Below are 19,622 nucleotides of genomic sequence, written 5' to 3' on the forward strand. Positions count from 1 at the left end.
TGTGCATGTCTGTGTGCATGTTCTGTGAGTCTGCTGAGAACAAACTGGCATAGTAGCCCAGGAGTCCTGCATACTGATTGAAATATGTGTGAAAGAAACATTTTTTTCACCCTCACATCCTGTTCCCTGCCTCTGTTTTTTCTCATGCACACACAAAGTAAGCTATTTACATGAACAAAATATGTAGTGCTAATATAATGTTTAGTACAAAATAATGTTTAAACACTTAAAAGGGGTTTAAGTATTAAAATGACTATTAGTTGTTCCCAATTTCTTTACTAAATTTGTCATAAGTTTCTAATAGTCTAAATAAAATATTTATAGCACTTTTATTGCAAGTAATGGTGGAAAGTAATATCAGGTGTGAATCCAGTGTATCACATTGGCGTGTTGAATATATATTTTAAGTAGAGCAAGTGTGTGTGTGTGTGTGTGTGTGTGTGTGTGTGTGTGTGTGTGTGTGTGTGTGTGTGTGTGTGTGTGCGTATATACATACAAACACTGACATATAGACAGTCAGACTGCCAAGAAGAGGGTTTACACAGCTCCAACAGGCTGTAACATCCTGAGTGGGTGTCCACATACTGCATAGACAGACTCACACTTCACATTATACTCTTCATGCTGTAATGCAAGGTGGCTGCATGGTTGAATGGATCCATGATTTGAGACCTGTCTTTGAAGTCCTCTGAGGCAGGGAATGGGAAGTGATGGATTTATGTTTCATGACATGCTTTACTGGCACACTGCCCTTCTCAGTCACCCCTGCTCATCTCTGGTTTACACTGCAAATTTTATTCCTATTTATCCTAGGCTGACAACCCTGTATAATTCACCACCCTCTTTCTATTTTTCTTCTTTGTTTCTTCTTTTTCTGTGTCTGGTTGCATGTATCTATTTAGTTCACTACCTGCTGTCTCCTGTCTTCATCCCTCTCTCATTTTATCCCTCATCTGTCTCTCTACTCTTTAGCTCCTGCCTAAGAAAGTGTTCACCCTCTACTCCCTGGAAGTGTGGCACCTGTCTAAAAAGGACAACGATAATGTTGGCCTGCATGCCCTTACCGTCTTCCTCTGCTTTGCCAGAAAGAAACTGTGCTCTTTTCTCGCGATAAAGAGGTCACGCTCTTGCTTTTACGTGTAATGGGGGTTGGAACACTTGCTACAGGCACGTTACAACCTTTCTATCAGTATGCAAGAGAGGAATTTACTTATGCATTGAAAATGAAACTTAGTCACCACAATTGTTTATGATATAGGAACACCAGGTTCCAGCCAGTTTTTGACTGACCGTGCAGGTTTCAATCACCAGTACCAAGACTTCTGTTTCATTCAGACTTCCTGTCCCCGAAATGTGTTGTTTGTGGATAGATAGATATGGAAGATAATGTCATAGTCTCATCTATGATTATGACATGTGTTAACAGATGGAAAATAAACAGTCCAATACTAAGCTTTTCCATGTCCATTTTCCTCCTATCGTCCTATTTTTAAAACATAAACTATGTTAAACCAATGTATGACATCTTGGTACACATACCCAGTGACTGTACTGTCCCTGTGAAATGAACCACCTGAGCAGGGATTCAGATGAAAAACAGTCCTGTGTTAAATAGGCCCAGGTTGGTAATGGTGGATGAGACAATGCAATACGATCCAGGAAATCCAGGAGTAAGAGATTAAGAGTAAGGATTATGAGATGCAAAAACACTGCACAGTGTGTAATACTCACAGATGGGATTTTATAACTCTAGAAAGTTAGAACAGTGGCAACTATTTTATCCTTAGTCACAATGATCATGAGGTAGAAAAACTGTATATTACACAAGTTGGTCAGAAGGTTGTTTTTAGTCCTCAAGGGAGTGATGCAACCTGAGCTGCCGTGACAAATGTCGAGGAACGGACGTGTAAATGTAGACACCTCGCTTGACACTAAATTTGACAGCATAGAGCATGATAAGAATTGTGGCTGGGCTATTGTGGAATGCAGCAACAGGACAATCAACGTTGAAGGGATTTGCATAGTTCATCTCTGTTGCCAGAGGTGAGATTTTAAAATTAAGGCTCAGTCGCCTCTTTCTTCACCACAGCAGTCAAGTACAACATGTGAATGACTGCAAGTAATGCAAAAGGCTGATCTCATGCTCCATCTAATCCCCATTTGTGAGCAAACCTTCAGGATTTGTAATCTTCCCTTCCCCAAGTCCAGCAGGGCTACATAATCAGTAAGGGTTAGAGTGCAGCACTAAGGTCACGAAATGGAGACTCTGTGCTCCTCTGCTGTTCGTTAAAATCAAGGAGTTGGCAAAGCTCAGTAGCTACTGAGAAAGCACTCGACCTACTGCTGAGGACACAGCTTTCCCTTCAGTTTCACAAGGACCAGATGGCTTGGAGCACAGCCCCACAACCTCATACTTCCTCATCCGCAAAATCCATCTCATGTTGCTGGAAAGATTTGTCTTCTCATGTCATTTGCAACAGTGGAGATAATGTATTTTCATACTTTCCCAGTTAGCCAGTGGAGCTCTGTCTGAAAGCTAACGTAGACAAACATACCAAAAACACACAAATCCATTAAGATTGTTTGTTAGCTGTTGTCCATTACTCACCTCTTTATTTTGGCTCTAACCAAACCGCCTAAGCTAACCCTGTGGTTCAGATTGGATACTGTTATCTGGCAGATTGAGGAAAGGTCTTACAGGCATTTGGCACCACAAGAATGCAGTGTGCATCTCCACTCACCTCTTACCTGACCTTTTATTCTCATCTTTTGCCAGCCAGACGCTCTACAACAGGACTGCACTCCTTCTCTCTGCTTCTGCGTGTCTTTCCAGGCCTGCTGTCACACACACGTACTAACACAGACACACAGGGAGTCAAGAGGCAGCGACTGCAGATGAAGGCTTGACACAGGGAAAATGTGTGTCTAACGCCCTACAGGGGATATGGCTGTGATCAAAAATGTATCAAAGAGGGGATAAAACTTGAAAAGGCAAACTTGAAAAGACCTACTCATTTTGTACCTGATCACAAAATCATTTCTAGGGCAATGTAAGCCGATCATTCTAATGACACTGGTTGTCACATTTCTCAGTCTTTACACTAAAATGTCACCATTGTTTAAAATCCTATTAGTTTGCATTTCAAAGTAAAATTAGTCATGCAAGCTGCTGTCACTTACTCTCTGTGGGGTTGCCCTCATGGCTAAGTGGCCTAGGACTAACTTGCATGGGAATAGTAGGCATTTACTGACTCCATTAGCTGGAATGTGAATCCAAACTAAGCTGTCATCTTCTTTTCTTAGCGCCGTGTCTTTCTACAAATGCCAGTGTATAGGTGAACCACTGACTTCAATGGTCGCCACGCAAACAGCTCTCCTGGGCTTACAAATAAACTGAGCTCAGACAACAGGAAGTGAAATTCTATTTAAACATTTCTTTTGTCTCTCTACCCTCAGAACCTGCCAGTGGCAATGAACAACATTGCTGAGATGACATCTGCTGACCTGCCACTGTTAAATGGGATCACCCAGGACTTCCCTGCTGTGGAAACACCAATTATAGACTGTGGAAAGGTAAGCTGATGTAAGATCAGCAGTCAAGCTTAGTGTTGCTACATAGAGGTAGTGTTTTATTACGTTCTGTCAGTACGCCAGGGCTTTTTCATCTTGATGAACCCTTTTCCAAGTAGTTAGATGCCAAATAAAACACAGTTCAGCTGTGGTTCATCTCCCCCTAGAGTTGGTCCTGAGAGGCCCTCCTCCTGTCATCTCTTTTTAATATTCAGTGGAGTACTGAAATGTACATAAACACCTCTTGCTATTGGTCCAACTGGAGTCCTCACTAGATTTGGACAATATTTAGACACCACATCTGTCACTGCACCGACTGACTGTAACTTTTGTCCTTGTCTCTCTGCTTGTCAATTTTCAGGGTTGTTAGCGGGTTTAGCTTGCAGACGGTTGTGTCCTCATGCCCATGAGCATGTGCCTGAGTGTGTTTCTAAACACAGGTGAAGGCAGATAGATGGATGAATAGTAGTGCATTATCGCATGCAGAGCACACACACGCTAAATTATTTATGCAGCTGTGATATTGTGTTTTTCATCTCTGCCTCGTTCCTTTGCTCTCAGTGCTGTGAAAAGCAGATGGCATATTTTGAGGTGGCAGTCATGTGTGCAGAAGGATGGAGAGATGGATGGGTCTCAGTCCACAGTCTTTTTCTGTCTCCGCTCCACCCTGCATAAATCATGTTGCTGATGTTTATGTCTGTTTATATGCACTGGAATATAGCACACAGGTTTTTGTGTTTGCGATCATCTCTGTATTCGTATGCTGCAGGTATATACTATATATGTACTAAAATGTTTATATAGACAGATTTTTGTTTGGTGCCATCATTGTGAGGGTATTTTAATTTGGGGAGGGTGTTTTGGTTGGTCTTCACACCTTCAAAAGGCTCTTAAGACTTGGTTTGAGGGTTCAGGTTAGAATCAGGTTTAGGTCAGAGTCGATGTTAGCCATTTAGTTGTAATTTCTAAGGTTAGGGTAAGGGAACACAAGGTCCTCACAGCTGTAGTAAGGCACACACATGTACTGTATGTGTTGGTGTACACACACGTGTGTGATCATGTGTGTAACCCAGCACTAACAAAGGCCCAGCCAGAGTCCATTGGCTGGGCGGGAGCGCATGCAGCGTAGTAATAAGGGCGTCATTAGTTTGGCTGGGAGGCTCCTCCACTATTAGCTAATGGATTCTCAGCCATCTGCTCTGACAGGCTCCACTGGTTCCTCATTTCCACCTCGATCAGAGTATGCTACAGGAGATGTGTTTCCTCTGTGTGGCGGCTCGGGGAGGGGCTGCGCCCCTCCTGCTGTGTGGTTCAACTCCTCTTGTCTGTTTGTCTGGCTCACTGTCAGGCAGCTGCCTGTCTGTCTCTGTGGTCGCTTTTGCACATCAGTCAGCATCTGTACACTTTCTTTTTCCACACAGTCTAGTTTTAAACTCTCGTTCTGTCTCCAGCATATAAATACTTGTTTGTGTAAAGGTTTCATTCCTGTTCAGTGATGTATCTTGATGATGTATTTATCTCCAAGTTCTGGTGACCTTTGTATGTATGGCATCACAAAGGTCACCACATAAAAAAAAGAATACAAAAAGACAGAGTGTGTTTGAAATGCCTTTTATAAAAAGTAGAGCTGAGTTCAGTCTGCGTTTTCATTTGTCTCCACTTCACTTCATGGAATATTACAGAGTATTGGCCAAATAATAACAATCCCAGTTAGCAAGCATGTCATTAAAAAGCCAAGGTTTCTCCATACCTGAAACGAGATCTTGGAAAAGACAATGTATGACCTACCTTGTCAGCTTCACTGGGAGCTGACCTCTTTCCTCCCCTCGGACTGGAAGCAGAAATAGGTTGTGGGCCTTGTGCTAGTGTGTCTCCACAGGACACAGGCTGTAATAGGTTTTAAACAGACTGGCTCCCTGGGCTACAGAATAAACTTACCACCTGGGATCCTTTTGGAAAATGTCTATGAAAACCTGTTCTATTTACCTGCTGTGTGCCACTTACTCTCCGTCACATTCTGGCTCTCTTTCTGCACTCATCAGTCACTTGTCAAGTGGTTTTTATGCAAGTTTTTGAAATGTATCAAAAAACAAAATGCTACTAAGGTGCATTTCCATCAGCTGGGTTTAAATGAGTGAATCATCTTTCTGAATAGAATGTCAAATAAAAAGAAAATTGAAATGGAAGCTCTATTAAAGTTCAGTGGGTTTTTTTTTACCACTAGAGGATAGAAGAGCATGAACTGGAGACTAAATGTCATCATTTTAAGATCTTATTGCTGATTTTAGTCATCACCTTTTTATGAATCCAGTAAAATGAGCAACATAAGCATTTGACTGAGCTTGAAAAAGTTCTCACTACATATGTAATTTCACTAAATCAGTGTAAATACCATTTTTGTCACACATTGCTACAATTATTTAATGTCTTTTTTCCCTTGTATTCCACTGTGTATGTATATATCTCTATTTGCAATCAGAACCAAACATAGATAAAAGTTTGGTCCAGCCAATTCTCCAGTGGCAGCCACATTAGCTTGATAATCCAAACCCACAGCCGTTTCACTGACCCTCATGCATTGATGGCAACATTTTTCCAAAATCTGGTAACAGATTTCTGCCAGGCTTATTCATTCATTTATTTCTTTCTTTATTTATTTTGGCACTCAAAATACAGCCAAATGTAGCATCAGTTGTATGTTACAGTATACTGCAGTGAAGAATGTTGTGTAAAATTGTGTTGTCAATTTCAGGATTTTGAAAGACGGCACAAGAGCAACAGGAAGTTACATAAACAGTGGGATTCAGTGTCAAAGAATACTTATAAATGATACAACATATTTCAGTTTTGATGTGGATCTGCTTTGCCGTTTCCTGTAGATTACAACTCAGAGTAAGTGTCTATTTGACTAATAATCTCTATTTGTTTTTATCTGCCTGTATTCCCAATTCCCCCATGATCCTCTGTCTCTTTCTTTCCCTCTCACACTGTCCATCCATTTCTCATTTACTATGAATATCACAACATTCGTCCCTGAGGGGCCCTTCCAAGAAATTACACATTATCACCCTTCGCTCTGACACAGACGTGTTGGAGCATTTATCACAAGTATCAGGATGCATCAACAACATATGATCACATCCACTGTCTCTAAGGGACACACATGCACATAAACGCACACACCCATACAAGCATATACATCATAAACCGACTGCCAAACAGCCAGATGTATCTGTCAACTCTGATGCTCATCTCATACACACACAGGCATCCTCACACACATCCTACAGATATTACAAATCTCTGTCTCATGGTTTTCTCTTCGTACTGGTTTAGCATGGCTCCCCTGGGCACAATAGAGCCCTATCCTGTTTAATTGAGTGTATCTCATCATCTGCAGTGGGCCTTCCCCCCTCTAATCAGTTTTAAGAGCTCCTTTGCTGTCTACCAACCTCTACGCTTCAAGGGAGGCTAGAACTGTGTATGTGAAAGTATTTGTGCGAGTGTTTTAAACGGATCATGCGGGCTAAGTGAGGGGGATTAAAGCACCAGTGTGAATCATCTTGTTGACATGGAGTCTAAGTAAGACAGACAAATGAGAAAGTGGCACACCCGGACATACAGTGAGTGACTGAACTCACTCCTAGTGTCGTGACATACACCGTGTGATGTTACAGTCAAAGGAAAGGCTTTTACACTTTCGTTTTCTCATGTTCTGTGGGAGACCAGTGATTGCAGTCAGTGGCTCGGTAGCTTGTGGTTTCTGTGGTTCATTTAGTATTTGCTGTTTGTGGGGGTAGGTTTTGTTCTGTAACTACTGTGGCAGCAGAGTAGGAAATCCTCTCTTCAGCTTATTACCAAAGTTTCAAGGTAGAGATGCATTTTAAAATCTAATGCAGCACTTATACATTTGGTGAAAATGTAAAATAGTACAGTTTTAAAGTTGAAGGAACAGGTTTTACAGTGCAGCCAACGTATCTGGACCATGAAGGTGTTTTTTTTTTTTTTCTTCATGGAGAAAGAGTGAAACTTAAAAATTGATCTCAGCCTTTTACTGCCAGAGCACAAGTCATGCTGGAATCAAACCTAAGCTGCTCGTCATACTCCGCAACTATCAGCCATATGGTGCGGTTTTTTTGGGGTGGCACTTGGTGACTGTGTGAATTTGTGTGATATATGTCAGATTTGAAATGAGTGTTCACAAAGATGTTTTAATTCTAGCAAACTCTACGATAAGTTGTGGTGTTGTGCTTCATGTTCAATAGATCTTTGACTAGGTACTGAAACCCAGAATAACAGATTAGATTTTTTTTATCTGGTGCTGTACATGCATGTTTGCAAGTCCACAGGCTTGGATTTTCTTAGCCTAATGTAGCATTAAAACCACTGCAAGTCTGATGCAACGCCATCGCCAGGGCACCGCAAACATACTGCATAAGTCTCTTCACTGATATTATCGTCACATATGTTGATTCTGTGGATAGGTTGTCTGTGTGGGCTCAGTCACACACAGATAAACCCCACTGGTGATGGTGACACCTTACAATATTGTAAATGGACACCCAAGACATTGTACAGCCAAATACACTTCACTTATTAGCTTATGCGTATACAGTTAGGCACACACACACACACACACACACAAATATGAACACTTTGTCTTTAAATGTACATGTATGCTTGGTGACTGGTCTTGTGTATATATACACTAAAGCACACAGGAGACTGACACCAAGCAAACCCTTTATAGTTGTTTCTTTCCCGTTTCACACTTTCTTACAGTCAAAAGACCCAAATCTGTATCAGCCGACCATGTCTCTCCTGCACGTGCCCTCATACTCCTGTGGACAGAGCAGAAACATCCTGCGACACACAGTGAAGACCATGCTAATTGCTGCTGCTTACTGGTGACAGTATGTACATGATGCTGTTTCAGACTGAAACATGGTTGATATTGCCCCAGCTGAATGCTTTTTCTGGCTGACACTTCTCTATATGGCCTACGTACGGTACCTCTCCTTAACACTAAGGGCCGTCACTGTCTCCTCCTCCTTCTCTCTTTCTTTGTCACTCTGTGTCACTCCTGTACCAACACCACCAGATCCTCTTAGAAATCGCGGAATGGGGTTCAGACCCAGAGTAGGTGGGGAGAGATCAGAAACTGTGTGTGTGTGTGTGTGTGTGTGGTACGCATGCCAAGCTAAGTGCTCATCTCTTTAAGCATGTTGTGTTTCACCTGCTAAACCTTCATCTGTCTTTCTCTTTGTCTTCGAGCCTTTTCTAAGTGCTCTTTGGCCTTGCTTTCTCACAGCACACTTGCGAAGTGCATCGCTAAATCACATATGCAAAGGGACTGTGTTTGCTCCCTGTGGTTTCAGCCATAATTCTGTATGCTTTCAGCTTGTTCTAGGTTCCCAGTGTGACTCAGCCTCACATGTCTATTTGTGTCTCTTTCTCCTTCTCTTCCCTACTCCCCACATCTTGCTGTTAGTAACTCTTCCTTCCATTTATTCTCTAACAATTTATTCCTGTATTTTCTCTTTCTCTCCTGTTTTATTTTCTACATTTCATTTCTCATTTTCTCCTTCTTCTTTTTCTGCCTCTCCATCTTCCTTGTGCATTTTCACTCCTTCTCTCACTTTCTCCCTACTTCACTCTGTCCTCCCCCCCTTCTCTTCTTTCATTTTCTGACTCAACACCTTGCTCTTTGCATGTCTATTTCTGGTCTCTATCTTCCTCTCCCCATGCCAGCATCACCTCCCCCTGGTTCTCATTATCTGTCTCTTTCTCTTCCTCTCTTCTGCTTCTGTCTCTGCTTAGATACCGTCTATTCCCGAACCTGTCCCACCCACATGTGCATGCGTGAGCACGTGCACCCACATAAATACACCTGTGCACACGCACTCACAGACGCACTGTTTTAAAAGCAGTGCACTCCTCGGAGTAGTAATTTTGTTCTGGATTCTCTTTTTATACCTCTGGGAACACGAGATACATGCTAAAACTACTTCTTAAAAGGAAAGGTAACTGTAATATCAGACAAGTCTTGTCAAAGAATGGCTTCCTTCCTCCCATAAACCCTTTTCTAGGATTTCACTTGACAGAGCTGGAAGCTGAAGAGGTGCTATGAAATTATATTGTACAGTGAGTACCACATCATTTTTGAAACTCATATATTAAATTAAACGTGCCCCTGGTAGTATTTCCATCCTTTATCACAATACAGGTACCATGTAACGTCCCTTTGATATTATCCAGTGCAAGAAGCACAGGTATAAAAAGGGGAAAAAAAAAAACAAAACTGTAAACATTGTACATTGAACAGACGGCAACCTGCCAATAAAGTGAAGCATCTGTTCCTGAAATGTCTTTTTTTGTTTAAACCTTGGTAGCAGACTGCCAAGCAAGTAATCAGTGATATGATCTGAAAAAGACAGTGTGTTATTATAAATCTGACAAAGCCTTTAATAGTTTTTGCTCTATCTTTCTGCCCTCTGTTCTATTGCAACTTTTTTATTTATTTATTTTTTTTAATTTTTTTTTACCGCAAGCTCATGTTTTGTCGCTAATGATCCCTAGTGCTGCTAGCACACAAAGCAGAGCAGATGTTTCTCAGATAACTGCAGTAAAATTATAACACATTATATTTTTTGTCATTCAAACCCTGGTAGCTACCAAACAAGCCAGTTCTAACTGATATGATCACATCATTTGTGTAAATGTTGCTGCACCTTGGACTTTTTTTTTTTTTTTTCCCCTCTGTCAGTTTGCACTACTTTTGTTCTGCTCATTGTTACTGTGCCCTAATTTTTTTGTCACTTGAAGTGAAAGATGCACACCCCCTGCCACCGTCTGATAAAATGAAACAGATGTTCACTGAAAAGCTCCCGTGGAATTATAATTTTAATACATTGTATTTTTTTTCCTTGATAGCTGGTAAACAATAATGACATTTATCATGTGATCTGCCAGTAACGAGATTTTGTATCATTACGTCCACCATTCAGGTTTCCTCATCGTCTGTTTTCTGTTAGTATTATATCTCTGCTCTCGCTCCTGTCAACCGCCCTACATTGTTGGTTCTTCCATCTCCTCTCTGCCCAGGTCCCCAGTGAGCCAATGCAAGTATCCTCTGAACTCCACGACAATGAGTCTTGGAAAACCATATGGAGAAAACTGCCTCTCTACCAGCGAGTGAAGTGGTTCAGTGCTTTCTTCCCTCATGAGATCCTCCTGCCAAGGTATAGAAACTAACAATATACAGCACTGCTCGCACTACTGTACATGTACAGTTTCAAACTGAACAAACACTTTAGAAACAACTCTCTCATACATTGTTTCATAAAGCGGCGATTTGTAGTAGTAAAACTGAGTGTAAACTTTTCATGAGAAAATAAAAAACCTGTGGCAAGCCCCTTATGTTCACATAATTCATCCAGCTTGTGTTGCACTGCCTTTCACTGTGTAATCAGTGCACCTCAAATTTTCATCTACAGAGCCAAATTTGCTTTGTCTGACTATGCACACTAGGATAGCAGTTTGTGTTTTGGCACTAGACCCACGATGCTTTTATTGTCAGGACTGTTATCCTCCATTCACAATCTGAGTAGAAAAAAAGTGCAAACGCAAACGTGGGCTCTGGTTCAGCTTGTCAGCCGTCCTGGCAAAGCTGCTGTAAAAATGGGTTGATTTGATTCAGCACACAATATTGTAATTCCGCTATGTCTTTTATTCTGCTTACCATTCAGTACACACACTGCTACACAACAAACAGAAATGTTCATTTTTACACTTTCTTGTAGATGCTTCCTCATCTGCTAAACAGGCTTGGGGATGATGGGATTTTCAAACGGTACAGTGGTAGCCCTTAAAAGCCAGTACCCAGTGAGAAATTACATTACAATTACATCTATCTCTGATAAACCCCAAAGTTTGCAACTAGCTGTTGAACATTTCCCTAATTATGCTCCCTTCAGAAGGTTGTGATTGTGAAACGGAGCTAAAAGAGAGTGAATGTGGCTGTTTCATCACATGTGCTGGTGTTAACAAGCAGATGTTTTCCATTGTTCTTGCAGTAAAACAACGTCAGATATTATGTTTACAGCTTGTTGTGTTTCCCACAAGCAGCCGTAAAATCAATAAATACTGCTGTAATGTATTAATTTAGAGTTTTAATGTCAAAGGATAATATATTTTGAGGGGATTACTGTTTCCCAGCTGGAAAACATTAAACTAGCACCGAGTTAGTTGTCACTCAGGCACAGTTCTGCACAGTTCTGTCTGGTGCCCGCCCGTTCCAATGGAAAACTCATTTCCAAATAAAACCAAAAACTGCTGACACCGCTCTGGTTAGATGTACTGCTTGTCTGGTGCACCGCAGCGCTTGAGAAATAGATCCACATCACACTGGTAGAATGCAAAAGGACCCTACTCTTGTTTGGGTCTGTTGAGGACAACCACATAAGCTTTGACCTAATGCAGAAAAGACAGAGGTCAGAGCTCCAGTGTGTTGGAGGGGAGGACAGAGTTCACAGAGATGTGTTCATGCTGATTTATAGTGAGTGAATAATGCTGCGAGGAACATAGAGTGACATTTGAGAGGGAGACGGAGAAGATCTAGGGGCTCTAAGGGAAATGTGGAAAGAGACAGACAGAGAGATAGATTGAGATAGAAGTGGCATGTCGACTGAAATTGGAAGTGAAGTATCTGCAGTACTTCGGGCACACACACATACACATCGCCACCATCAGACAATCAGGTGGAGAGTGTGAGGAGGGGAGGCATCTCTCATACAGCTGTGTCCTGTTTCCCATCAGTGCTATCTGCCCCCTCCCGCTCTCTTTCTCTCTAAAACCGTGTCTCTGTTTAGCCCTCACACATCATTACCTGGAAACCCTACTGCTTTCTCCTGAGTCCTTTCTTTCTTAACAGCCTCTCCTCCAGCCCAGACTCATTCCTCCCCACTGGACAGAGAGCGGGAGAGTAGCAGGAGGTTGGCAAGCCAGAGGCAGGTGCCTGACAGTCAGCCAGCCAGCTCAAGAAACTTTTCAGCCATTTCTTTCCCATACACCCTTCTGTCTCTGTGGTCTGCTGAGGGCCAGTCCTGCTCGCCGGAGATATCGGGACCTACAGAGGAGGGCCAAATCCCCCTGTCTCTGTCCTCTTCATATCGTTCTTGCACTTATTCTCCTCTTCATTTTCCTATGCTCTCATTCTCTATCTCCCAAGCACTCTTTTTATGCACCTGAGCGCTTTTCTGTCCTTCTCCTTTCTCTTTCATTTAGCCCTTCCTCCAAGCCAGACTTTTCCCTGCAGGCCTTTGCCCAGTCTCCTCAACCATCACGGAGCTGGCACAAAGTATTGGAACACCTCTCCCAAATGCTTATTTTGCTAAGGCCAAATATTCATTCATACATTCATCTGTCCATATACATATGCACAGACACTTTTAAATGCATGAGCCCACAGAGAAAAAAACGTGTTTGACTTACTCTTGTACTTACTTTAATACTTTTTAAGCTCACACAATACTACTGTTCATCAGTCACAAAACCTCAGCAGCAACAAAGCATGGCCTACAACCAGTGTGATGGGAAAAAGGCACCACCTGCTGTAAATGTTCTCATTCAGTGTCAGTTAGTGGGGCCCTAGTCCTAGACCTGTCCATCTCAGTAGGCCTCTCTGCTCAGACTTTATAGCAGGTCACCAACTGTGACTTTTACTCCTGTCATAATTACTACAGCTGCTAACATCACCAAGTTGTAGCACATTTTAATGATAACCACCTTCTGGCCTACTGGTAGGTGCATTTTGCCCCTACAGTATAATTATGGGTGTAAGAACAAATGATAACAGCCATTTAATGAGGTGATAATATTTAAAATGAGTGGTAACTAGGCATGACTCTGTGTCAAAACATTACCTCTTTAATTGCAATATTCTGCCTTCTTAAAAGAAGATTTTTTCCCCCTACGCCTTATGACTATGCAGTTATCACCAGTGCCCTCCACAGCTGTGATAGTACAGGAAATGCTGGTTAAAACTACTCTGAACTAATGTGCTCATAAACCTTGGTCCATTGTAGCCTATTTCTGTTTTCTAATCACAAAGCAAAAAGACAATCATGTACTATATGTGAATGGAAGAGCAAGTAATGGAGACAGAGCTAATGTCCATTCTTTTGCAATTTTAGTTTTTAGTTTTTTTTTTAATTACCAAATGGAACTGAGCAGTTTCCTGTAGGCTTTGGCCTGTGTCACTGCCTGTGGAGAGACCAGACAGATTTGTACTATTTTCATGAACGAGTGCACATGCAACAAGTGCCCAGTGCACTGATGTCCTTCTGGTTATGAAAGAATGAAAATACACACTTTGGCACTATGCACGTATGTACACAAGTACACAAAGCCATCCATTTTCCCTGCATCCCTTCATCGTATCCATGGTCCCCCTAATGCCCTTTATTTCATTCCTCCTTTCCTCTGTTCCATATCCCCACCTCTAATTGCTCTGCCGCTTTCTCTTCCTTCAAATTCATTGCCTTTCATGCCTTCCACCTCTTATCACAGTGCCTCGATATTTATCTCTGCACTGTTCTTGCTCTTATCACCTGTTCCTCTCTGCCTGCTCCCAGCTGTGTTTGTGTATTGCAGTCCACACTCTCAGATAAGATGGCTCTACCAGCTGAGACACAACCACCAATCTATCTATAAATCAATCATGCTATCACCTGCTGGCACTTCTGTATATATGCATGTGTATGTGTGCATACGCTTGCATTCATAGGCATGCCTTTCATTTGCCTCCATTTTTCCTCAATATGTCCTCCCCTTATTAAATTCTAACCCCATCAGGGTTTGTGGAGTAGTCTGGTCTCCTTAGTGTTCCATCTGCTTTGTTGTTGCGCCTGTCCTTATGTGAACATGCGCGCAGGTGCATCAGCACACACAAAGGTGTATATGAATGTGTGTGTGAGTGTGTGATTGCATATTCCTGCTTGAGCGCTTGACTACTCCTCCGTTCAGCTCGACTTGTTTATCTTTCCCTCCTACCTTTATTTGCCAAAAGGCTCAATCCCTGAAGGCTTGTGACAGTTTTACTTGTCAAATGTGTGTTTGTATTTCTTCCTCTGTGCTCCTGTCTGCCGCTCCCTATTGTTGGTTTGCTCTCATTCATATTGGAAGTTACTTACTCCTTGCTTTGCACTGGAACAAACAGGAAATGTTGGAGTGAGTGGACTAATAAATAAGAATGAAGTGAAGTAAATGGACCAGCTGAAGCACAAAAAGTGTTGACTCAGAAGATGGTATAATACTATTTCTGGTCTTGTTTTTGTTAATATTATAGGATGGAAACATCACGCTATGTTTAAACTATTTGTAGAAATCCAGAATTTGCATCATTCGTCTGTCTGTGAAATTGTATCTATATTTTGGTAATTCCTAGATTCCCAGCATTGCAGGTAGCCAGTACTGTAGCCAGGGTTGTATTGATGAAAATGTAGCACACACACCATCAAATATTCTTGTTACTGTGGAATCATCACATGTAAGGAAATTTGTGTGTTTGCAGATGAGAAGTGGATTGTGTGGAGCTATGGACCTGTGGTTGTGACATTTCTGTCATGGATGGCGAGTTTCTCACGCTCATGACCAGAGAAAAAAGTGAGAGTGAAAACCTGACCAATATATGCTGCATTAAGGGCCAGGTTTCAGCACACAGCACATTTCCAAATGGAAAACAGTTTGTTAGTGAGTGTACACAGGCTACAAGTTGTTTAGTTCTGGGCAGCAACTAAAGATTTTCCAAAGGAAACAAACAGTTGCTGTGTTGGTTTCTGTCTTGTAAATCCAACTAGGCAAAAGCACAAAGAAAAGGGTAAGATTAATAGCTTAAAAACTGAGAAGGAGCCAGCACATCCAAGTGGCTTGATCCATTTAGCTGACAGTCTGGCTCACATTAGAAATGGAATGAAGTGACAGCCTACAAATCACCACCATGTTTGTGTGTTTTACATGATTAAATGAGGCAGGGAGTATTAAATCAATCCTAGCTCGCTTTACAAACTCGCTGGCTTTAAGCCACCCTTTCTCAATATAATAACAATTTCTCCATGAATGAGCATTTATTGTTTAAAACACAAATCCATTTCTTGTCGGCGACACGTGGTATTAATAAGTGTATAGTTTCTTAGAAACCGATCTCGGCTTCCTAGCCATCTACTTAAAGAGCTATTTTGCTCTTTTGTATGGGAGTTATATTAGATGACTCTTAGACTGCTGGCTCATGGCAGCATCATAGCCATAGCTCAGTCTTACATGCTTGCATTATGTAATTATTCCTGCATATTTGAAAATGGGATAATCACATTATTACCAGATGCTGATGTTTTGTTGTGATTTGTATATATGTTAAATTAATCATTGCCTCCTGCCCAGAGACTATAGGTAAATAAAAATAACCTCTGTACTTTTTTACTTTGTAACCTTTTAGCAGTGCATGGTCTCTCATCAACTACTAAACTAAAGCATTGGGCCCAGGGTGGGAGCCCTCAAAAGAATCACAAGATAAAGATAGAGACACTAATTTCAGATGGACAAAATGGATGAATAAACTGTGTGTTTGTTTGCCTCTCTGGGTCTTACATGAAGCTGTGGAAATGCCAAATACTGAAACATCTGAAAGGGCCCACACACAGGCATAATACATCCAGTTGCTTAGAGAGTGATCCACTGCAGTGCATTGTGCTTTTGCTGTCTCCTTGCTCTCACCTTTCCATCAGTTCCACTCTTCATCACCCTCTGTCAGATTTTGGAGAAATGTTCAGAAACTTGTACTTTATTTACATCCCCATCATTGAGCTCTGTGGAGTCATCCGTCTGCTGCCTAGATGGTGTTCAACAAGTGTTGATACTCAGGCCATAACTTTTGCATCCTGCTGGGTACAGTAGCTGTCCATTGTTATGTTTGCAAATCCAGCTTTTATGCTATTATTGTCACTCTCACAGCACTGTCTGCTTTCCCTCATTGAAACAAAAGTATGAGGAAGAAGTTTCCTTTATCATCATGCATTTCACCGTTTGTTGCATACTTGTATCCAGTGGGTTAGTAGAAGTACTTATCATGCGTAGAAGTAGAAGTACTTATCATGCGTAAGTATTCTGGATGTACAGCAAAGCCACGTAAAAACTACTTAAAGCTGCTCAGGTTTTACTTTGCTCTCTGTAAAAAGTGCTACTGCAGCAGAATTGGAGAACTTAATTTCCTGTCTGCCTTGTAGTAAAATACCTTAGTAACACACACAACTTATTTGATGAAGTACTGTGTTATATATTGCTGGCTTCAAATCTGCAGCCTCAAGCAAGAGCCTACAAATGGCCTCCTGGAGGCACGTACAGACCACTAAGCCACCATGATGGGCAGATACAATTTCCAAATGTATCTTAAACATGAAGAAGGAGATGTCCTTTCTAAAAGGTGTTAGCAGTGCTTTATATAGCATAGTTGGCCAGTACCACCTGAGGCACTGGTCCATTTTCTCATTTATGATTTTATGCTTTCTATAGGCCCTGCATGGTTGTTCAGAACTGCAGTACATTGTTGCTTCTGGGTCGTGTAAGTGCAAACGTTAATACACACCCAACACGACGACCATGGTTTGAGCTGGAAATTGTCTCCATCACATGTGGATCTATGTGGTCCTTTGTGGATCATATTTAATCTTTCCATTCTTTAATTGAGGGGTTGTGGAGAAAGTCACAAGTCGACTCATGTTTTGAAGTTTCTCAGCTGCCACCGTAAATGCTACTGAAGAGAAAAATCTGATAGTGTCTGTAAACGCACCACAAGCTCAGAATAGTGTATAATTTTCCTGCTGCCTATTTGTTCACCACACAAAAATCCCTCTCTTGGCAGGCACCAGCATTATCTGAACTTGTTATGCACTGAACTCTTTCATTCTGAGCTCATTCAGGGCCCTACACTGCCTGCACTGAGTGGACACTAAAAACTAAATCTGGTCTTCTCTTCAAGATAAGCTGCCAAAGGGCTGGTGCCGTGCTGCCAAGTGAGTAACTGTCTGGCCTTGCATACCTGACCCTCAGGTGGAGTACACGTATGTGTGTGAGTGTGCGTATGTGCACCTGCCCTATATACAACCAGCCAGACACCTGCTGGCAGGTTTGCTCACCCACAGTCTTTGCATGTGTATCTGCATGTGTACTGTCTGTAAAACCTCTTCCAAGTGCTGTTTTAGTATAATTTATTCTAAGATACTGACTTTGTGGTTAATTTATTATGATTGTTTCAGTATCTGCCTTGTTCAGAAAGTGCCGTGGGGCTCAAATAATATGAAGATTATATTTATACCCCCTAGAGACATATGTAGATGAAGGGTCTGTAAATTTGGCATAAATTTACATTAAATACATTATATTTCTTCTTTCTTATACCTCATCAGTGAAGAAAAGTACTATAATTATTATAAATACTATTAGTATTATTATTAACACATAGTGTGTTAAACAATACAAAAAGTTTCCAATTGTCCTCATCAGCTGAGAGTATGTTCTTATTTTTTGTGGCACTTTTTCTTTTAAAATCTTGTTAACGTTAATCAGTGATGTCACATTGATTTGACTATCTTTACTTGTTTAGATAGTTTCTGTCTGTTGAGCCCGTGTAGATTGTAATCCCCTGCTCTTGTCTTCCTACCCTCTTCACCCCAGTTTACCCATTCCTCTCTTATCTCCACATGTATCGCTCTCCTCTCTCTCCTGTCTCTTCTCCGCTGTTATCTTTTGCTTTTTTTTTCTCATTCCACCTTCCCTCTCTCACTTCATCCTGTCATCCCCGCTACCCCCTCATCCTTTCATCTGTCTCTCTCTATTCTTACCCTTCATCCCTTATCTCTCCTGTCTTTCTCTCGCCTGTCATGCTTTCATCCATTCCCTCTTATCCTCCCTGTGTCATCTCATCCCACTTTCCGCTCACCCTTTCATCCATTTCCCATCTGTCAGTTTAGTTACTTTACTGACGGGTTATGAGATACAGTTTTGACAAAACAGTGTACAAAATGTCACTTTCAAAAACAAACAAGCAACATTTTCTGCAGTAAAGCTGTACTGAGTTCTGTAAATTGGAATAAAACATGTACATATGATGACATCTAATCATGAAAATTTACAGCACTTCTGTTTCTATATGTCCTCTGTTCTCTTCTGTAGTGCTCCATTCAAAGGACTCTGCATGAACTGTAATCTCCCAGTGGACACAATTGGGAGGTAATTGAAGTACATTTGACTGAACCCAAGCCTGTAAAGATTCTACTTTAGCTTTAGAGGCCCTGCACACTTTATTCTGGCTGATTACGCCTCTTCTCAGGTTTGTGTGGACGTGCACAGACTCCACTCACATGCCCTTCACATTCCTGTTGGCTTTGCTACACCTCGATGGAGTTTTGACCACCAGTTGCACCATGAGGTCTTTTTGTTTTACTGTTGGGTCTTCATTTTGTTTGCATGAGGCATGTAAACACACATGCACACAAACAGCACAATTCACATCGTTTTCAACAGGTCATCTTCAAGGACTTCAAGGTAGAAGGGATGACTGAGGTTAAGGTTCAAAATCAGCACTGCTACTGATCTGTGAAAGCTCAGGGAGCACTCCAAAGTCTGGACCTCATTTGGATATTTAGAAACTACAAATATATAACAGAACCCCTGGATCCAAATTTAGGGGATTGAGTTTGAATGACCTGATTATTTACTAGGCAGGAAGGCTAAACTTAAAAAATAATGCTATTTGTTGCATTATGGGCAATGTAGTATGTCCATATATTAGGTAAGATGCCAGTAAAGTTTAGCTTCTTTTGCTTTGACCTGTCCTTTTTTAAAATTATGTGTTGCTGGGTAATTTGCTGGATTAACCATTCAAAAAAAAAAGTAGTAGTTTGGAGTACTGTGTAGGTAGTTAACTCATATAGTCATGGTAAAATCTATAGATGCACACATATGCATGCAGGACACACACACACACACATTACCTGTCA

The 19,622-nt window shown here is 41.4% G+C and overlaps 1 long non-coding RNA gene across 1 annotated transcript in view; it reads left to right on the forward strand.

Moving 5' to 3' along the window:
* LOC113125180 (uncharacterized) overlaps nt 1-18,830 on the forward strand; it is a 59,186-nt gene extending 40,356 nt beyond the window's left edge. The window contains exons 6-9 of the long non-coding RNA XR_003295120.1: nt 3,457-3,573; nt 10,675-10,811; nt 17,603-17,636; nt 18,796-18,830. This is a non-coding gene — a long non-coding RNA (uncharacterized LOC113125180). The remainder of the gene's footprint in view (nt 1-3,456; nt 3,574-10,674; nt 10,812-17,602; nt 17,637-18,795) is intronic.
* Nucleotides 18,831-19,622: the final 792 nt, after the last annotated feature.

Source organism: Mastacembelus armatus, chromosome 18 (genome assembly GCF_900324485.2).
Source record: "Mastacembelus armatus chromosome 18, fMasArm1.2, whole genome shotgun sequence".
In the NCBI taxonomy this organism is placed as follows: Eukaryota; Metazoa; Chordata; class Actinopteri; order Synbranchiformes; family Mastacembelidae; genus Mastacembelus; species Mastacembelus armatus.